Source organism: Tursiops truncatus, chromosome 18 (assembly GCF_011762595.2).
Source record: "Tursiops truncatus isolate mTurTru1 chromosome 18, mTurTru1.mat.Y, whole genome shotgun sequence".
NCBI classification, from domain to species: Eukaryota; Metazoa; Chordata; class Mammalia; order Artiodactyla; family Delphinidae; genus Tursiops; species Tursiops truncatus.
In genome coordinates, this window is record NC_047051.1 from 45,789,312 (window position 1) to 45,798,015 (window position 8,704).

The 8,704-nt window shown below is 38.8% G+C and overlaps 1 long non-coding RNA gene and 1 pseudogene across 1 annotated transcript; both read right to left on the minus strand.

Moving 5' to 3' along the window:
• Positions 1-2,975: 2,975 nt before the first annotated feature.
• Positions 2,976-4,232, minus strand: LOC117308802 (uncharacterized). Its single transcript, XR_004522975.2, has 2 exons — positions 4,149-4,232; positions 2,976-3,183 (listed from the first exon to the last, which is right to left on the minus strand). It is a non-coding gene; the product is annotated as an uncharacterized lncRNA (long non-coding RNA).
• Positions 4,233-4,265: 33 nt separating this feature from the next.
• LOC117308801 (signal transducer CD24 pseudogene) lies at positions 4,266-4,719 on the minus strand (annotated as a pseudogene).
• Positions 4,720-8,704: the final 3,985 nt, after the last annotated feature.

The window sequence follows — 8,704 nt, forward strand, 5'->3', positions numbered from 1 at the left end:
TTAGAGAAGTTCCTTTAGCATTTGTTGTAGAGTTGGTTTTGTGGTGCTGAATTCTGTTAGTTTTTGCTTGTCTGTAAAGCTTTTGATTTCTGCATCGAATCTGAATGAGATCCTTGCCGGTAGAGTCATCTTGGTTGTAGGTTCTTCACTTTCATCACTTTAAGTATATCATGCCATTCCCTTCTGACTTGTAGAGTTTCTGCTAAGAAATTAGCTGTTAACCTTATGGGAGTTCCTTTGTATGTTATTTGTCATTTTTCCCTTGTTGCTTTTAATAATTTTTCTTTGCCTAATTTTTTGCCAATTTGATTACTATGTGTCTCAGTGTCTTTCTCTTTGGGTTTATCCTGTATGGGCCTCGCTGCGCCTCCTGGATTGGGTGGCTATTTCTTTTCCCATGTTAGGGAAATTTTCAACTATAATCTCTTCAAATATTTTCTCTGGTCCTTTCTCTCTCTCTTCTCCTTTGGGACCCCTATAATGCAAATGTTGTTGAGTTTAATGTTGTCTCAGAGATCTCTTAAGCTGTCTTCATGTCTTTTCATTCTTTTTTCTTTATTCTGTCCCGAAGCAGTGAATTCCACGATTCTGTCTTCCAGGCCACTTATTCGTTCTTCTGCCTCAGTTATTCTGCTATTGATTCCTTTTAGTGTAGTTTTCATTTCAGTTATTGTATTGTTCATCTCTGTTTGTTTGTTCTTTAATTCTTCTAGGTCTTTGTTAAACATTTCTTGCATCTTCTCAATCTTTGCCTCCATTATTTTTCCGAGGTCCTGGATCATCTTCACTATCATTATTCTGAATTCTTTTTCTGGAAGGTTTCCTATCTCCACTTCATTTAGTTGTTTTTCTGGGGTTTTATCTTGTTCCTTCATCTGGTACATAGCCCTCTGCCTTTTCATCTTGTCTATCTTTCCCCACTCACTCTTAAATACAAGTCACACCCTTAATTCTGTTACAGCCACAAGCCAACATTTTCTCTTATTCTTTCTTCTGCTGTCAAATTTCAGGAAAGTGATGTCTTCAATTATCTCCACTTTCTCTCTACCCCTTCAATCCTTCACCCTAGTGGAGAAGGAAGGTCTTTTATTGTTTCCTAATATAATACAAACCAAAAGCCTCTTTCCATTTCTCCTATGTTCCGGTTGAAGATTTGATACCCGATCCTCATGCATTCCTTCTTCCTTAACGATACCATCAAGATTTACTTGATATCTTTTAACCATCTTGGTTTTTTTCTCGTCATCCTTCATGCTCTGAAGCAGGGTCTTAAACTTTAACGTTTATTAGATAAATGTTAACAACTTGTTAAAAATATAGAGTCCTTAATGTTATCTCCTAATTCTGGTTAGGTAAGAATGAATGGGGTCTAGGAAACTGTATTTTCAATAAGCCCTTTCCCACTGTGATCCTCTGGCTTCCACTCCCACTCAGGGCAAATACTCTGTGAACTTACCTATGCCCCTGGCCTCAGCTTGTTTTAGGATGAATCCTAATTCTATATCTCTTGGTTTATATTTTCGTTAGAGGTCTGAACTTGCATTTCCAACCAGATGTTAACCTCTCTTTCTCTAATTTCAAAGCGGATACCTTACGCTTATGTAGTTTCAGAAACAAACCCATCAGCTCCCCCCAAATCCACTTCTGCTCCCATCTTCCTTAACTTTACTAACCGCCATTTTTCCAATTATGTGGGCTCTGAAACCTCAGAAAACCTCAGTCATCGTCAAGCACTTATTGACCCAAGAGAATGTTTATGATCATCCTCTCCTTGGAGTTCCCAGGTGAGGATGACACCACCTTTCACCTGATCTTGTCAGCATCCAACTTGTCTTTACTCTCCAAACGACCTGACCTGCTGCTGCCAGATTAATCTTCCTTAGGAACAGTTCCATTTCTAGAAAACTTTGCCACCTTTTTCTTTTCAATCAAATTTAATTCAAACACTTTAACTTGCAATCAGCTTCTTCCTCTGAGGCTCTGAAACTCCTGTCCTAAGATTTCACATGTATATATCCTCCCCCCGCCGAGTTGCCTAGATGCAGGATGCTAATCCTTGTCAACAGAAGGTGTGGCAATTATTTTTCCTCTGTTTTGTTGCCTGTGGATTTTTATGGTATTTTTGTGTTTGTCTGAAGGTTTGAACTTTTATACCATCAAATTTTTCCCACCTTTACTTTTTCTTAGTTTGCTTCAAGAATTTTTTTTGTTCAAGGGTTTTGCTGGTCTCTAGGATGAACTCTATCTTGTTTTATGTTACTCTTGTATCTGTCTTCTCTTAGACTGCAAATTTGTTATCTTCTTTATAGATGTAATGAACATATTAATGAACACTTACTATGAGCTATTATTATCTTTAGCCCTTCACAAATATGAATTCATTTAATCCTCATTTCAACCCTATGAGGTAGGTACTACTATTGGGCCTTTTATACAGATGTGGAAACTTATGTAACTTGTCCTAGGTCACACAACTGTCACATAACAAGGTCACACAGCTAGTAATCCTGGTGGAGCCAGGCTTAGAATCTAGAAGCTTTGACTCCAGAAACTGTGCTTGGAACCACTACCTTATACCACCTTCTCATATGTGGAAAAATAATAAGTATTCTACAAGTATTTGTTTTGTTTTGTTTGTTTGTTTTTAATTTTTGGCGGAGTTGGGTCTTCTTTTCTGCATCCGGGCTTTCTCTAGTTGTGGTGAGCCGGGACTTCTCTTTGTTATGGTGCTTGGGCTTCTCATTGCGGTGGCTTCTCTTGTTGCAGAGCACAAGGGCTTCAGTAGTTGCAGCACGTGGGCTCAGTAGTTGTGGCACACAGGCTTAGTTGCTCCGCAGCGTGTGGGATATTCTCGAACTAGGGATCGAACCTGTGTCCCCTGCTTTGGCAGGCTGATTCCTAATCACTGCACCACCAGGGAAGTCCTAGAAGTACTTGTTGAATGAATGAAATTTAATATATAGGCTGAGTGGGTATTTCTTTTTTTTTTTTATTTACAGTTTGTGTTTAATGCAAATCAATTCCATAACAAGAGAAGTTACTATGAATCAAAGCATAAATACACAAACACAATATACAATCCAAAATAGATGTACAGCATTCAGGCATGAAACAAAAGAGAATGTTCATTCACACACACAGTAGCTTGAGATCTGTTGGATATGGTTGTTCCAGTGTAGATTTCTAAAGATGGAAAAAAAATGACTGGTTATCAAGACTACTGTGGCCATATTAGATTTCGGAACATCTAAGCATCAGTGTGTGACCATGCGAACAAAAGACTTTAGGGAGTGTCTATTTTTAAAAAGGTTTCTGTGCATCAAGGCAGTTGTGAAAAGATTTACTTTCCAAAATCAAGCCCATTTTAGGCTTAGGACCAGGTTCTAACTATCTAAAAATATTGAATGATAACATAAAGTGTTCCAAATGTGGCTATACTGATTCAGTTTAAAAAGAAGTATTTACAGAAAAGAGTACAAAAGTTTTTCTGAATTTAACGTAAGCAAGCTTCCAGTCTTCCCTTGCCAAATATATTTGATTTATAGTTTAGCTCCTTCACATATTTGCCTTTTTAATTTCAAGATTTGTCAATCTTACCTTCAAAACAGATCATTTTTTAAACTGTAAAAAGTATCCGACATATGCAGAAATAAAAAGCATTTTGAATTAGTTGAGATCAATGTAATTCTACTCTTTGTTATCTGTTTAGCTAAATGAATCTACTGCTCTTTTTGAATAAGAATAGTTGATAAATATATAAGCAAAATGTACTCATTATGCTTGGATTTGGGGTAGATTCCAATCCATCATTGCCCTGGTACATATCAATGACTATATAAAAATTCAAATGCAATGTCAAACCCAAACCCCAAGGGAAAGAAAGAGTTCAGTTCCCAAGAGAACAGCAATAGCTTAACATAAAATTTTCTTTAGAGTACATCAGCATTAAATTAGTACTGCTGAAACAACACATTGAGGATTTACAGTAACACCTGGAAGTTCCTTCTAATGTACATATAAATAGAATCACAGAAGCTTTGTTTTACCTCATTGTTTTATGGCCTTATAAATTTAATGAACAAATGAAAACTGAATCTCTGTTCCACATCCCATTCTTTATCTCTTGGTAAGATAAAATCTATTCTCACTTTCAAGGTAGAGTTTTATGTGTCCATACTTCTTAAGCCACATTTAAGGAAATCATCTCTTAACTAATTTTGGATGTTGTCTCTCTTCATCTTGTACAGGAAACTCCAGCAGATTTAATATTGGCATTCGTCATCTAGTCAAACCCTTCACAAGCTCTTCAAACCAATCAAATTTGGGATCCTCAACAGTTTCTGTCAATAAAATAAGGTGTGGAACTAGCAGATTCATTCAATGAAGACCTGTTCTTTTTTCCCTTGTCACACTGGATGTCTGGATGCCATCTGAATTGGGTTTAGAGGATGGGAAGTACAGATGTTTCTTGGTCTGAGTCTCTTAACAGTAGAGATGTAGAAGGGAGAGCGAGATCACCAAGAGACCGGCTGTTGACTGCAGAGTACCGGCACTTGCCATGGTGGTGGCGTTCGCTGGACTGGGGGCAGCTGAGGTATGCTGGGAGGAATTACTTGAAGGCGTTACAACAGTTTTTTGATTTGAATAAATCTGCGTAGGTAAGAGCAGTGCCAGAAGCAGCAGCCCCAGTCCAAGCCTGGCCACCACCGCTTTGTCCATGTCTGCTCCGTCGGTGCGCAGCGCGTCTCACTGGATGTGGGGTACGTGAAGGACCACTGGCTCCGGGCGGGCGCAGGCAAGGTGGGCCTGAGCGGGTATTTCTGGGCTTTGCACAGTCTTTTAGAAGACCTCGTGAAAGCTTGAGTGGTCGTGAAAAATGGTTGAGCAACCATAATATGAAATGCCAAAGGACTCAGAATGAGACTCCAAGTTACGAGGCTTTTAGAGCACCAATCTTCACACACTCAGTTAGCTAAGAGGGAAATCTCGGAGGATGAACAGGAGGGAGCACAAAAAATGTGGAATCCAATGCAATGGGCAGTTTTCCACATCATTATAGCAGTATTTTGTAACAATTTCTTTGGCAACTGACAGCAGGCGTTTAAATCAGCTATTTCCTCCTCAGAATTCCTCTCCAAAGAATAATAATGACCTCTGCAACTCTGAAGGAAATGTAGCCCCTACTCGGATACAATCTTATCTGGGAAATTGCCATGGTATTCGTCACAGCTGTCATTGAGTGGAGCCCATTAGAGATGTGCTGAGTGTCGATCTACAGGGTTGTAAGCTCTGAGCTCTCCCACTCCACAATCTCCCCTGGTTTCAGCAGGAAAACAAAAACCACTCAGTGTTTTGGGGACAGAGTCTCCTCAGAGCGGGCTCAGCAAGAGAGAGCCATTCATACAGCCCCAAGCCCATAGAAGTTATTCTACGGCTTGGGTTGTAGATTTATAAGGACGTTTGCAGTGATACCATTGGGAAGGGCAGAACACAGAGTTTATAGAGAAAGCCCAGATTTCTATTTCTTTAATTGGAGAGCACGAGGGGAGCTAAAGACCTAAAAAGCTGGGCTAGTTGTGGTAGGAGGTTGGCACTGGGACCTTGGACCAGAATTCTTTTTGGTTTGTTTCAATGAAACAGTGAGCTGTTACAGCTCCTTTTCTTTTCATGCAGAGTGTTAGAGCTGAAAGTCTAATGCTGGATGATATATAATTTAAGAAACTGGAGTCCAGATTTCTGTCCAGTGACTGGGCAGAGGCCCACATGCAGGAGGTGGCAGGACCCAGGATGCCTGGATTTGGACCAGTGGGACTTACTAAAATTTGGTTCTGTGAGGGAATATTCCTGAAAATCTAATGTAAGTTTTCTTCATTAATAACTAAGTACCCCAAATCCAATTCCCTTTTATTTTCAAATAAATTTTGTTTTTAACCTACAGTTGCCTTTACGAAGAAACAGACATAAAAATAGTCTTCTACGCAGTAGGATTTAGAAACAATTTATTTTAAAATTACAGGAGAGTTCCCTGGTGGCGTTGTGGTTAGGATTCTGGGCTTTCACTGCCGTGGCCTTGGGTTCAATCCCTGGTTGGGGAACTGAGATCCTGCAAGCCATGCAGCGTGGTCAAAAAAAATTTTTTTTAATTAAAAAATCCAACTGGTCTTTACTCTCCAAACGACCTGACCTGCTGCTGTCAGATTAATCTTCCTTAGGAAAAATTCTGTTTCTGGAAAACTTTGCCACCTCTTTCTTTTCACTTTAACTTGCAATCAGAATCTTCCTCTGAGGCTCTGAAAATCTTTTAAAAATAAAATAAAATTTCATTGTCCTAGAAACTAACTTACTGCACGATGCGAGTTGCTTATTCCCAGAAAGTTGTTTACCCACCTTGCCTCAAAACAAAATCTTTGCCCACACACAGCACATCACAGGGTTTTCTAAACTAGAGACTCTAAAACTGGGTATCGCTTACTCTGCACAGATAACATTGCAGATGTTGTTGCTACCTCCACTCCCCTCGTGCCACCAGAAGACCATCCCTAGGTTCCTGAAGATTGTGGGCATTACCAGCATGCCCCAGAGTTTCCCTTTTGCTGTTTTTTTGTTTTGTTTTAATTTTTATTTATTTATTTTATTTTAATTTTTATTTTTGGCTGTGTTGGGTCTCCGTTGCTGTGTGCGGGCTTTCTCTAGTTGCGGTGAGCCGGGGCTACTCTTTGTTGTGGTGTGCAGGCTTCTCATTGTCTTGGCTTCTCTTGTTGCAGAGCACGGGCTCTAGGTGCACGGACTTCAGTAGTTGTGGCACGTGGGCTCAGTAGTTGTGGCTTGCAGGCTGTAGAGCTCAGGCTCAGTAGTTGTGGAGCATGGGCTTAGTTGCTCCATGGCATGTGGGATCTTCCCTGTCTAGGGCTCGAACCCATGTCCCTTGCATTGGCAGGTGGATTCTTAACGACTGTGCCACCAGGGAAGGCCCTCCCTTTTGTTTTTGTTTGGTTGGGGAAGAGGCAGTCAGCAAAGGCTGGGAGAGAGAGCTGAGGTAACTCAACAACACCATGGCAACTGTTATGTAATCTCATCAATTCTTTTATTTCTTCCCATTTGCTCAGCTAACATCTCCCCTCCTCTCTCTATTACTTGCTCTCATTTTGAAAGAAGAAGCCATGTTTCCATCCCCACCCCAGCGCCTGACTGAGAACAAGATGCCCGTGGACCACACCAGTGATTGAACTTCACTCCTTTCCATCACCTCCCATTTTCCTTTCTTGTTTTCTGCTCTTTTTCGACGGTCCAGTCTTCAACTTTTTGAAAGCCAGTTGTAAGGAAAACAGTGGTGAAAACAATGACTGAAATAGGGACAAAAGTTTCTTTGAACTACTTTGTATTTTATAATATGATATTACATTATCAAATTATGTCTGTGTTTCCCAACACATTCTCTTTTGTGTAACTCGCTTATTTTTCCTCTTTGTAGGTCCATAAAATAATTTTCTCTTTGACGGTAAATGAACCAGAGCAAGAGTACAACTGTTTGTGAAGCTATTCTCAAGCGCCTAGTAAAGTGCTCTAATGACAAATACCCCTAAAGAATTATTGTTGATAAATGGTAACATGACACACGAAATCAGGGTAAAAAAATAAAAGCCTTGTTAAAATTATTAGCATAGAAAGAAAACGATATACCATGTTTAACTTTTGAACTGTATTTACATAGCTAACATAGTTTTTATTCTCTTTCTTTGTTAAAAAAAGTATTTTGAATTTATAACCATGAATGTATCATCCATCTTTGTAATAATATTATAATTATCTTCAATATATCATAACTAAGTATAGTTCAGTTGTACACATAATTACATCCATGTGTAACATTTTTAAAGTTTCTGTATAAATTTAAAAGTGTATTTAAATACTACCTTTTATTTTTAAATTTGTATTAAAAGAGAGCATGGCAGTATTCTAAAGTCAATGAAATTCCATCATGTATATATCAATTGAGATGGGTGCATATATAGGTACATATATAAACATAAACTAATTCAAAGTTTTCTCCTTAATTTTAAGCTTAATATGATTAAATTAGTTATTAAATAATCAGTTGTCTTATAATCAGATTCTACTGTTCAAACTAAAATGAAATATACCTCCCTTTATTAAAAAAAAGTCTGGGGAACTGATTAAAGAGATGACATGGTAATCTCCATTACAAGTGCTTTTTCTGCCATCTAGTGGAAAAATGAAATCTATAAGGATTCGTAATTTACATTTTTAATTCTATAGTCTCAAATTACTTAGCAAGGGCTTATTTGAAATATCAAGAAAAGAAAACAAATAATGTGTTCTCTCCCTGGTTCTGGTTTGATCTGCAGGTGGACCAAATGGGGGTAATCCTGAACATTCCCCATGTTGCCAAAGGGACTACAAACAGAATAATGCAGGGGATGCTTCGGGCTTTCTATAATAATCACAGAGGCCATCGACTCCAAACAAGGTACTAGCACCCACTGTTTTATGTAACGACAGTGATCGTCGTTCACTGTCAAAGTGATGAAAGATGCCTCTTTTCCCTACATCCCTTTTTGTTCCTGTCTCACTGCTCCAATCCTATAAACTGGAGGAGAGGATTTAGACTAGAGAGATGTTTTGTTGAGCACTGTCTAGATCAATGGCTTTCAAACTTTTTAAACTGCAACTCACACTAAGACGT